The 11,290-nt window shown below is 50.4% G+C and overlaps 1 protein-coding gene across 1 annotated transcript in view; it reads left to right on the top strand.

Annotated features, from left to right (window-relative positions):
• Positions 1-914: 914 nt before the first annotated feature.
• ZMAT4 (zinc finger matrin-type 4) overlaps positions 915-11,290 on the top strand; it is a 371,386-nt gene continuing 361,010 nt past the window's right edge. The window contains exon 1 of the mRNA XM_025886243.2: positions 915-1,049. The gene's annotated coding sequence lies outside the window, so the exon portion shown is untranslated. The remainder of the gene's footprint in view (positions 1,050-11,290) is intronic.

Raw genomic sequence — 11,290 nt, 5'->3', positions numbered from 1 at the left:
TTTGTTGAACAAGGAAAAGCATTTAGGCTGTCCCCACCCCTTGAGTTCTTTCTCCTCTCTCCCCTTGCTTTGGCTGATGACACAAGTCTAAATCATTAATTGAAGCCAGTCAGAATAAGCAAAGGTGAGGGTTCAACAGAATGGTGAGCTCTGGAATGCCTGTCTCTCTGGCCCTCCCAGCGAGAATTGTGAGGAATCCCAGACTTCCACTGACTCTGAGAACAGCTCTTCTGAGACTCTGAAGAGGCTGCAAAGGGAAATTGTCTTCCAGCTTGGGGGTTTAGGTGGACCGTGAGGGAAAAATGATGGACAAAGTCCAGTGAAGGCGCATAATATGTCCCCCCAAATAATCTAAAATGACCTTCACATGCCCTCCAGGGTGGCCCCGGGAAAAAACATCACTATATTCCTTCAGCCCTTACCTTGCTCTGCTTTCCAGAGCCTGACACAAGCAGAAACCCCACTGTTAGATTTCTCTCTGCCCTCAGGAACATTCACCAGTTGGGGGAAAAATAAGGCCAGAAAATTGTTGCTATGGGCTCTGTTTTGTGGAAGTTAAAATGCTGGAGCAAGAATCTGATTGCTTGATAGCTCCATCTCTCTCTTCTCTCTCACCCCCCCCCCCTTCTCGAGAGCTCTCCCTCCCCCCCCCCCCCCCACTTTTTCTACTCTCCCCTCCACTGGACTCCCAGTCCTGCCCCGACCCCGGGCCCGAGGAGGAGAGCCTTACAGGTTGTCAATGAAACATGGAATTATTTCCTTTGATGGCTTAGATAATAGTAGGAGCCAAAGCAATGAGTGAGGTCGGCTGAAACCAATGCAGTCCTGCCCGGGACCGGAGAGCCAATCGCAGGAGCAGAGGGCGGGGCGTCGGCGCCAGCAGATAATTGCTAAGTGCATCGCTAGCACAGTTGGGCCGAGCTGCCGAAAGGTCTGGTCGCAGAGACAGGAACGCGTAATCCTCAGCGTGCTCCATCCTGACAGCATCCTTCCACGGCTCGGCAGGGCAGCGAGCCTCTGGCCGCCAGCCCCTCTGCTCCGCGGAAAAGGTACTCCTGCCTGCGTCCCGGGGGGTGCTGCTCCGGCTCTGGCATTCTCAGTGGCTGGAGGTTTAGCATATGTAGACGGATTGCAGAAAGAAAAGTTTAGGGGAGGAAACGTGACAAAGGTGGGAAATCACCGTCTTTTGTTGGGATAAAAACAAGCTGACAATTTGGAAAACTTCTGCGCTGTCTAGAACTGGCTTTGTTTACTACTCTCTCAATTAGCTGCACTCAGGTCTGTGGAAATAGGTCTGGTCTGGGGCTAGGGTGACTGCACGGTTGGGGTGTAAATTCAGATTTGTTGGGTGAAGGGAATTGGACCCCTGGATGTGCTGCTTCGTGGCAAACCCATCACTGGGAGGCTGATGCTGAGAAATATGATTGGTTGGTTGGGTTTTCTGCCATAGGGTCTGCCCCCTTTCCATTACCTTGACCTGCCTTCCCCCAACTACGTGACCTTCAACTTGAGTCCTTTCTCAAACTTCTGTCTCCTTCCTCCCTCCTACCCTTTGCCCACTCTGTCTCAGTTCATTTTTGGGGGGGGGGTGGGAAAAGAAATTTCCTGGGGTGTGGGCGGCTGTCCTGTTTGACCTGATGGGCATCTGTGTGACACACAACTTCAGAAACCAATGAAACAGTTCTCGGAGGAAAAAAATTACTTAATTGATTAGCTCCTGAAAACTGGAAGACTTTTCAGGGGTGGTGTGTCCTGAAATAAAGGGGGATGGAGCTAAACTGTATCCCCTGTGAAGGTTACACCCTTATCAGAGAAGGGCTGTCCAGGGCAGAGCGTGCCAATCACTCTGAGAGGTGGAGGCTGGTGGGAGGGGCAGACTCCTAGGGGCTGCCTCTGTTTAGGTGTGCAGGTACGTCTGTGCCCCAGAGGGTGCTGAAGCCACCATCTACACTGTTTCTGATCGTTGCTCTTCAAGCAAAAAAGCTTGCCATGGTCAGCGGCTGGTTCAGCCTCGAAACACCCTTGTGCATTCTAAATTGTGGGATCACAAGGGCCTCACTTGCTCTGAGACCCACTTTTGGGTCTGGGGAAAACTCCTGTCCCAGAACTTCTGCAGACAGGAGGAGTTAGGCCTCCTAGGAAGCAAGGTCCCCATGGAGAGAAAGGTGATGTGCTTGGTCTTGAACTTCCTGCCTGCTTTGGCGCAGGCGGCTCCTACTTGAATGCCCTACAGCACTTCACCAGGTATGTCCTCTGACCTGCTGGATGCTCTGAAGCTGTCAGTCCAGGACCGATCTTACAAGTCCCTGGGGCTTTGGTGAGGTCAGGTGAATTGCCTCACCCTGATTTCTATCCTAGTTCTGAAGCTGGGGAGTTCGATTCCCAGTCCTGGGAAAAAGTGAACATCCTGGGAGAGATCCTCCAGCAACCCCTTGTCCCTATGACACCCTTCCTCCTGAGGTGGGAATGACAGTCACCCTTCTCTGGCTCCACAAATCACTCTCAGCTTTTAATTCTTTAACTGCCACAACAGGTTCGCCACCTCCTTTACACAGCTGTTTTGGGTGGGAGTCCTTATTGTCGAAGCTCTACTCACAATGGTTAAAAAAACAGCTGCCTGACTTTTTTTTTGGTCAGGATATAGGCAGCTTTCTCCTCTGCACATGTTGTCTGACAGTAAACAAAACAAACTTACAGCCCTGCAAATTATGCCTTTGTGTTTGGGCGTCTGGAGTGGACGCTGAGCTTTTGTCTGCTGTTGGGGCATATTTGGCCACACACCTTCCCCCCTGTGTTCTCTCTAGGGCACATGACCCCCAGAGAGCCCAGGAGAGGTGGCACCCAGCAGGTGGGGGGAGTTTGAGAGGGGCACCTTGGTTTTCAAGAAGGCAGTAATAAAACTAGAAAATGCTTTTGAGTTTCAGGGGTGCCTCAAACCAAAAACCAGTAGCGAAAATTGAGGGTCCTTTCAATTGATGCTGATCTGCTTGATTTCTATCATGATAGAGGACATTCAAAGTAAGGCTTTTAAACCAGCTCCTGAATGGTGACTCATGCTGGAGAGAAAAAAGGCAGGGTTGGGGGAGGGAGCAGAGGGAGCGTTGGGAAGTGCAAGTGGGACACACTGGAGCGCTTGCCTTGTCTTCTTCTCCCTCCTCCTCATTCCTCTTCCTTGTAGTTCTCCATTTGGAACAAAGATCGTTAAAATAACAACTCTAGACTAAAAAAAGCATAATAGGAGCTGGAGAATAATTGATGAAATGCAAAACACCATCATTGCAACTTCACCTTGGATGGAGCATGAAATCCAGGATCCAGCCCCACCGCTGTGATCCACTTTGGAGAATTCAATCTCTGGTGTTAGGCTGATTGGTTCCTTGTGAAGCATGGTGCCTGTTTGTGTGTGAAGGGACTGATTGCGGAAAATTAGTTACTCGTCATTTCATTAAACATGGTAGCTTTCGCCAGAACCCTGGGCAAGCACCATTCATAGATCAAGCATTTTCTCCTCTCCCCAATTGGGCAACTAGGCTTTCTCTCTTTTAACTACTGTGCTGAGCAGGGGTTGCCTTTTTCTGCTTTCACAAGCCCTGGGTGACTTACCTGGCAAGTAAAAGTCCCTTCCTTACTTTTCTGTTTTCTTTCCTGTCGTCTCTTTTCATCATAAACACATCAGTAATCTCTTTGCCAACCTACTTTGATCTTGTCATTTTGTGCCAATTTTGCTGTTAAAGAAAACTGTCCCCTGAAAATAGGATTGAAAATATATGAAAATTTAACAGAGAAGAGCCTTTTAGTCCTTCTGTTTTAAAATTTAATTTTGTGGTTTTGGGGAAATCAAATAAGCACGTTTATTGTGTTAGGTGTTTTCGTTGAGTGCTGTTGAGATGTCTTTTTTCTCTTGGGTGGAGGCGTGAACTCCCCAGTTATTCTGGGGGTGCGTGTCTGGAGGTTTGAAGTAGTCTGGAGTATCCCCTGAAAGGTGAAGAGATTGGAGCATGATGCTTCTCTTTATTCATCACAGGATGAAGGCTGTTTTGAAATCTAGGCTCTGAAATGTACTCACCTCCCACGGTTATTTTTCCCCTTCATTCTTAGGAAAATTTCACAGCCCAAATTGTTAGTAAATAGTTCACCTGACTCACTTTTCCTTACACACACACATGCCCCCTTCCTCCCTCCCTGCTCGGGAGCTATTGCATGCTGAACGATCTTACTTAATCTGATACATGCCTCTCTTTCTTCCTTCCCTTCTGATTCTTCCTTCCTGTCACTTAAGGTCACCCTAGAGGTTGAGATTTAATTTTGGACACCCTGCTCACCTCACTTGTAGAACAGTTAACCAAGGGGAGTCAAGAATTCTGGGATGCACATGGAGTTGCCCTGCGGGAGCAGTGAAACAATCCTTCACCACGTTCTGTTCCACGCAGACCTCCCCAGAGCACATGTGGTGGTGCAGCTACCCCTCATGAGGCAGGCAGGGCAGACGGTTCTGAGCACAGGCCTGTTAGATGTGCTGGGACTCCATCACGCAGAACCCTCGCTGCCCCCCTGTCCTGACACCCACCCACCCTCAGCTCCCATGCAAAGGACTGACCTTGGACGCATTAGCCAGCAGTGAAATGTGCCTGTCATTCTCCCAGTTCCTTTGTTCTTTGTTCCCTTCTTACCCCTAAATCTCTCTCTCTCTCCAGAGTTAGGAAGGATCAGATCTACTTATTCTTACTAGGGTGTAAATAGTTAAGAGTGTTGCCACTGACAGAGGTCTTAATGGAAATCCAAGCTGTTCATAGTGGAATTGCAGACATCTGCCTCGGGATTCAGAAGATGGAGTTTGGGCGGGGAGTGTCTGGGCAGTCGTGGACCTTTGCTTTTCAGTGACGGCTGGTCGTGCTCTCACCCCGTCAAGGACATGCTGCAGCCACGTGGGGGAATGCGCCGGCAGTATTTGGCGTCTAGCACCCGGAGCCTGATCCCTCAGACTTGACCTTGGGCACTGTACTTATTTTGCCTATTCTGACCTCAGTTTCTTCATATATACAGCCAGGGGCTTGGACTGTTTTCTCATCGATCCCCTTTCTGCTCTGCCCTTCTCTCTGGATGTTGCCCCTGGAGTCCTAGATCCAGCTGAGGATGTTAGAGCTCCAGAAGGACTTGGAGCTTGCGGAGCGTGCTCCAGTGTGGGCCACGGTGCTCAGGGATGCTTTCAGAGCTGGAATCCGTGAAGGCAGGTCGGAGGGATGGTGGTTGTTATGCCACAGAAAAAACAGGCTGAGGGGTGATGTAATAACTGATTTTGGTTTAGGAGGGGATGTTACATGGAGGATGGCGACCAGCTGTTCTCCATCTCCAGTAGGATTGAACGAGAGAAAATAGACAGAAATTGCAGCAGATGGACTTAGATTAGGTATGAGGAAGAATTTTCCGTCAGCAAGAGTTGTTAAAAAGGGAAGGTTGTGGAGCCTCCGTGATGATCTTTAGGAAATGGGTAAGCAGGAGATTCAGCTGGAGGAGGAGGTGGAGTGCTGTGAGGAGCCTGCAGGAGGGGCTGTCTGCTCCCCGGATCCTGGCCCTTTCCCCAGGAGGGCCCTTTGTGGTTTCCCAGAAACCTCACCTTTGCTCTGAGGCTATCAAAGTGGCTGAGGGCCCAAGTCCCTGGGTTGGCAGGAAGGGCTGTGTCTAGCCTGCGTGGCCCTTCCAGGTACCGCCTGGACTGGCAGAGCCTGTCCACTGCTTGGGGCTCTCCAAGTCTAATCTTTCATTCCCAGTTGTGGCCAATGAGGCCCAGGGAGGCAGCAGGACTTGGTGTCCTCACGCTCTGACCCGATGGCAGAGCCAGGACCAGAGTCGAGGTCCTCCATCCCTTGAGTTAGTGTTCTTTGCTTGGTAGCTCCTTTTTTCTCTTGCTTCCAAATTGAATAGACCATTTACTTTTTCTGGGCTCCTAATTTTTCTCTAACCAAATGGTGGAGACAGGGACACCTGCAGTTAAGCAGTGTTTACTGAGTGCCCTTTACTAGCACGGGGTACTCCACTCCACCTTCCCTGATTTATACGGCAAACTCTTCAGCCTCAGTCAGTGATTGGGAGGGGCTGCTGCAAGGCCAGGGCCGGGGGCGTATCTGCCAGAAACCGGAGCAGAAAAGAGGGGACCAGGTACAGAGCGAGGAGGAAAAATATTATTCCATCTGAATCTTACAGAGCTGAGAGACTTGAGACATCTAGTTCAAGCTCCTCCTTGGATAAATGAAACGAGATGTCCACAGCATGCATGGGATCTGGACAAGACCCTTATATCACCAGTTACCTTTACTAAACAAAACGGAATTTGGAAATTCATTCAGATTCTTTCTGAGAGAAGCTTCTACAACGTGGGGCTGAAAGTCCACATTCCTTCCAGCCAGACTTGATTCATCACTGGACAGATACATCTTTGGAGGCATGCTTGGATCCCCCTGGGAGGAGCCTTCGGGGGGGCAGGGGGCCCGAAGAAGGCACACACTGTGACAAGGGGGTGGGCTATCTCAAGGCCTGGAGGCTGGCTCACTGTGGGGTCAGGGGAGGAGCAGGGTCCTGCTGATGAAAACAGCCTCACGCTCTCGAGAATGAGGCAGAGGCTATGCCGGCTTTGCCTTGCAGTGGTTTGAGCCACATACGAAGCAAGATGAACTGGTGAAATGAACACCACAAAATAAATTCATAATTAGGAAGTGCGTGTGTAGTCACTGAGTACAAGGAAAGAAACACGGAAGGCTGTGCTGGGCTGGCTAGGAGCTGGCAGGGGGTGTCCAGAGCCACGTTTCTGTGCTAACAAAGGCATCCTGAGCACTGTGCCCAGCCCTGAGGCAGGCGCTGGGGAGTCTGTCAGAAACGAGATAGACGTGGTCCTTGTCCTGCAGGAACTTTCCAGGGAAGCCCGTTAGCCCCTGAGGCAGCCACGCAGGATGTGGGTCTGAGGAGCCCAAGGGTAAGAGGGCACAGTGGGCACCAGGGGCTGGGCTGCCCGGGTGGTGAGACAGGCTGGAAGGGTGGAGAGAGCTGAGAAGCTGAGGGAGAGAAGGAGGTGGGAGAGCACAAGAAAGGACGGAAAGCCAAGGGCCTGCCGCGCCTGTCCTGGGAAGGTAAAAGAGCCCACGTCCATAGAGAGAACCGGGAGAAAACAGATGGGCAGGCTTACCCAGGGTGGCCTTGTCTCAGCCCTGCTGCTGCTGTTCCTTTCCATTCAGAATGACACTCAGGCTGACCCCCCGCTTCAGTGTCAGACTGCAGCAGAAGGCAATAAGGTGTGGGGGGCACAATGGTAGTATGTCCTGGATGCGGGGTACACACGGCTACCCTTACTTGGTGTGGTCAGGTGAGGCCTCTTGGAAAGAGCAACACCTGACAGGGACTTGAGAAATAAAGAGGATCCCACCAGGTGGAGGGGGAGGGGGAGGGGAGGGGGAGGTCCGCCGTGCTGGCAGGACTCAGAAGCATGAAACAGCACCGTGTGTCAGAGCACTATGAGTAAATCTCGGGTGTTGCTGCATCTGAGCGCATGAGGTATGTTTTTGGGGGCGCAGGAGAGACGGGGTGGGAGTGTGCCCAGGTAGGGAGGGACCAGCTGGCCACACTGAGGAGCGGAAGGGTTTTAGGCAGGAAAAGGCAGTCACATTCGCATTTAGGACACATGGGTTGTGGAATGGAGGGTGGGGGTGACGTTTGGGAGAGGCAAGGCTGGGCTAAGGGCCTGGTCCTGACGTCATTTGCCGCCGTCGAGGTGAGCAGTGATGAGGGAGGAAGGAAGACCCTGGCAATGGGAGAAGAGGAGGGAACAGCATCGCAGGGTGACCCTTTGACTTCCTAAGTTATCCTCAGTCAAGCAAAAATGAAAATGAATTTTTCATCCCCTGGAGGAGAAGCTGACAGGTGACAAGGAAAGGTCACACGGGTAGATGAGAGAAAGAGGGAAAGAGAGAGAAAGGGAGAGAGCAGTATCCCCCACTGCAGGCAGGACGGGAGCAAATGGGTTGCAACAACAGGAAAAGGATATAAGCTAGACATTAACGTTAATGCCTTAATGGAGGGATTGTTAAACATGGGGACAGGGTCAGCAAAGACGGCTGTGAACTAATTCTCTTTTCCATCGAGTATTAAAAAATCAGTCTGTCCCCTGATGGAAGAGTAGGCAAAGAATGTGAACAGGGAGTTCAAACAAAGAGAAAAGAAACACAAATGTCCAGAAAGAGACGTACAAGTGCCCAACCTCTCTAATAATTAAAATAGTACATTAGAAATAAGATATCATTATCCACCTACCAGACTAGCAAAAATGAAAATGATACGCCCTGTGTTGTAATGAATGCCAGGACGTGGACATTTGCAGACTTAGCCAGTGGGAAGATCATTTGCAAGCACGGGAGACATGTCTCAAAAATATACCCTCTAAACCAGCAAGCAATTCCTCTTCTAGGAATTTATCCTATGGATATAATGAGAGCTGTGCAAAATAGTTCTAATCAAAGATATTCCTTTCAGCATTATTCATTATAACAAAACATTGTATAGGGGGATTAATTAAATCTAATATGGCTCATCCATAAAATGGAAATCAAAGAAGCTATTAAAGTTACATTGAATAATATATAAGAATATGGGAAAATGCTAATAATATATAGTAAGTGAAGGTTTAAAAGTAAAGAGTATAAATACAATTTTGTAAATAAAAAAGATGCATACAGTCATGAAAAATAGAATGGAATACAATATATCAGAGTGATAATGGTGGTGATCTCCGGGTTTTAGGAAACATCTGATTCTTTTATTAAACTTTCCTATATTTTCCAAATTTCTTATGGTGAGTGTGTTGTTTTACACCTCAGAAAAGCACGTTTTTTAAATCAGTTATTCAAACCACAAATGTTGGAGCAGGGACTATACATGTAACAATGTGTCTTGCTCCCTAAAAGTCATAAGGCAGCTGGCCAGGTGTCCTCCGTCCATTCGGTGAGATTGGATAAATGTACAAAGGCCGAGCAGCTCGAGCTCCCCTGCTCAAAGTTGGCTTCCGATGTTGAGGGTGCAGGATCTCTGTGCAGGGAAGGGTGACCACGGGCAGGGGCAGCCTTCCTGCTCCCCTTCCCTCTTCTCCGCTTCCACACACAGCACCAGCCTTGTCCCTTACAGTGGTCAGACCTAGCTTAGCCTTTAGGTGGTGTGTTTACATGCCTCACACACATCTGCAGATGTCCTAAGTGGAGAAGTTGAGACTCAGGGAGGCTATGACTTGGTCAGGGTCAGGGTCACAAATCTAGTGAGTGGCAGAGCTAGGTGACAAGGAACTTGGGTGTCAGAGCCTGAGCACCCTTTCTGGAGTGGGCTGTCTTGTAGAGCTTCTCGTGCTATTGTGGATAGCTGGCAGATTTCCAGCAGGAAGGTGTGGAGCACCCTCCTCTCCTTCCCAGAAGCCATACCTTTTGCTTAACTCACCTATTAAATAAGACCGGGTGAATTCACGGACAGCTCCCAACAGCCATCACATTTAGAGGAGTGACTTTGGGTGCGGAGGGTCTCCAGCGGTGCCCTCCTGGTTCTGCTTCCTGACTGAGTGCCTCATTTGTGGCTGGTTTTCCAGACTGCTTTTGCTTCCCCTGGTGCTTTCCTTTGTTCCATAAACTCTGGGCAGCCTGAGAGTCCCGCTGTCTGTGGCGGTCACAGCTGGCTGGCTCCATGGTGTGTGCCCAGGCTGCATGGGGGCCCTCTGAGGCGCTTTCCCTCAGCAGAGCAGGTGGGGCTGTGAGGGCCACATCTTGGGGCTTTCACAGGCTGAACAGGGGAGTACAAGGAAAGAAACACGGAAGGCTGTGCTGGGCTGGCCAGCCAAGAGGCCAAGGGGAGAGTGGAGAGGTCTGCTAAGAGGTAGGGCTGGATGAGGACTGGTGTGGGCCGCGTGGCTGCTTTGCTGCTCTATTTATTTTAATAACAACACAGATTTGTATGACGTTTTGTATTTGCAAGCTTCAGAGGTAGATGGGGCAGGTGTCTTTCTCCCCATTGTACACAGGAGGAAATAGATAGTTGGAAAGGCAAAGCCACTTGCCTCAGTTTGTATGGGCAATAGGCAGAAGAGCTCGCATGGAACAAACCAGATTTTCTGCCCGCAGACACCACCCTACTCGTAATCGATAGGGGCCTCTTGCTGGCACGTGTCCTGGGTGTGGCGGGGGTGGGCCACAGCACCCCGTGTGGCCCTGGCAGGTACTTGATGACTTAGCTGATGGTAGTACATGTGAGGGGACTTCCGGAACATGGTGCATTCAGCTGAGTCCTGCCATGAGGCTGAGTCCAGTAGGTCCTGAGAAAAGTGGATGCCAACGAGAGCACAAGTGATCCCAGAAGGCTCGTGGAGGATGAGGGTCCTGAGCCCTGAAGGATGAGCGCGATTGGGACAGAGAAGGGACCTTCTGGGTGTGAGTGGTGATCCAGAGCCAAGAGACAGCATGAGATGTTGGAGGCCACTGAGGGGCCATGTGGCTCCGTCAGGGGGTGATGCGGAGAGGTGCCTTGCGTGTCCCTCATCCCAGGCTTTGCTTCATTTCTCAGAATCCCTCCTGTGTAATAAGCTCGGGCAATGCCACTGGGAGGGAGGAAGTTAATGGGTTGGGGTTTTCCTATGGATTCCCTCCTTCTCGCTGCCTCTCTTGATTTTGCTCCCACTGAAAACGAAATTGCCCTGCAGGGTTCCAGAACACAGGAAGGGGCATTGGATTGGTTCCTATTGTGCCAGCCCTCCTCTGCCTGTCTGGAACTTAAGGTTTTCAGAATATGAGAAGAGGAAGGAAATATTATGAGCCAAAAGGAAAAGAAAGAAAAAGGGAGCAGAATGGGGAGGAGGTGGGGAACTCAAGAGTGGTGTTTGGAAATGAGGAAGCAACTTCTAGCACACTGAAAAAGCAGAAGCATAACCTCTTTCTGAACTGTAGATTTTTAAAAAAGATTTTATTTATTCATTTGATAGAGAGCGAGCGAACGTGTACAAGAGTGGGAGGAGGGGCAGAAGGAGAATCAGGCTCCCCACTGAGCAGGGAGCCCGATGCGGAACTCGATCCCAGGACCCTGGGATCATGACCTGAGCCGAAGGTAGAAGCTTAACGACTGAGCCACCCAGGTGCCCCTCAACTGCACAGCCCCAGCTGTGCCACCCCTTCTGGTCCAGGCCTGGTGACCATGGGGGTCTAGGAGGGGGAAAGGGGACTCCTTCTGCCTCCAGAGCAGCCCCTTGTCTGTTTCTCCATCCTGCCTCCTCCTGGTT

The sequence above is a fragment of the Callorhinus ursinus genome, unplaced genomic scaffold, assembly GCF_003265705.2.
Source record: "Callorhinus ursinus isolate GAN/ISIS: 27379988/994484 unplaced genomic scaffold, GSC_fseal_2.0 scaffold17, whole genome shotgun sequence".
Classification (NCBI taxonomy): domain Eukaryota; kingdom Metazoa; phylum Chordata; class Mammalia; order Carnivora; family Otariidae; genus Callorhinus; species Callorhinus ursinus.
Note: the sequence above shows the minus strand (reverse complement) of the source record. Positions and strands in the feature narration are given on the sequence as shown.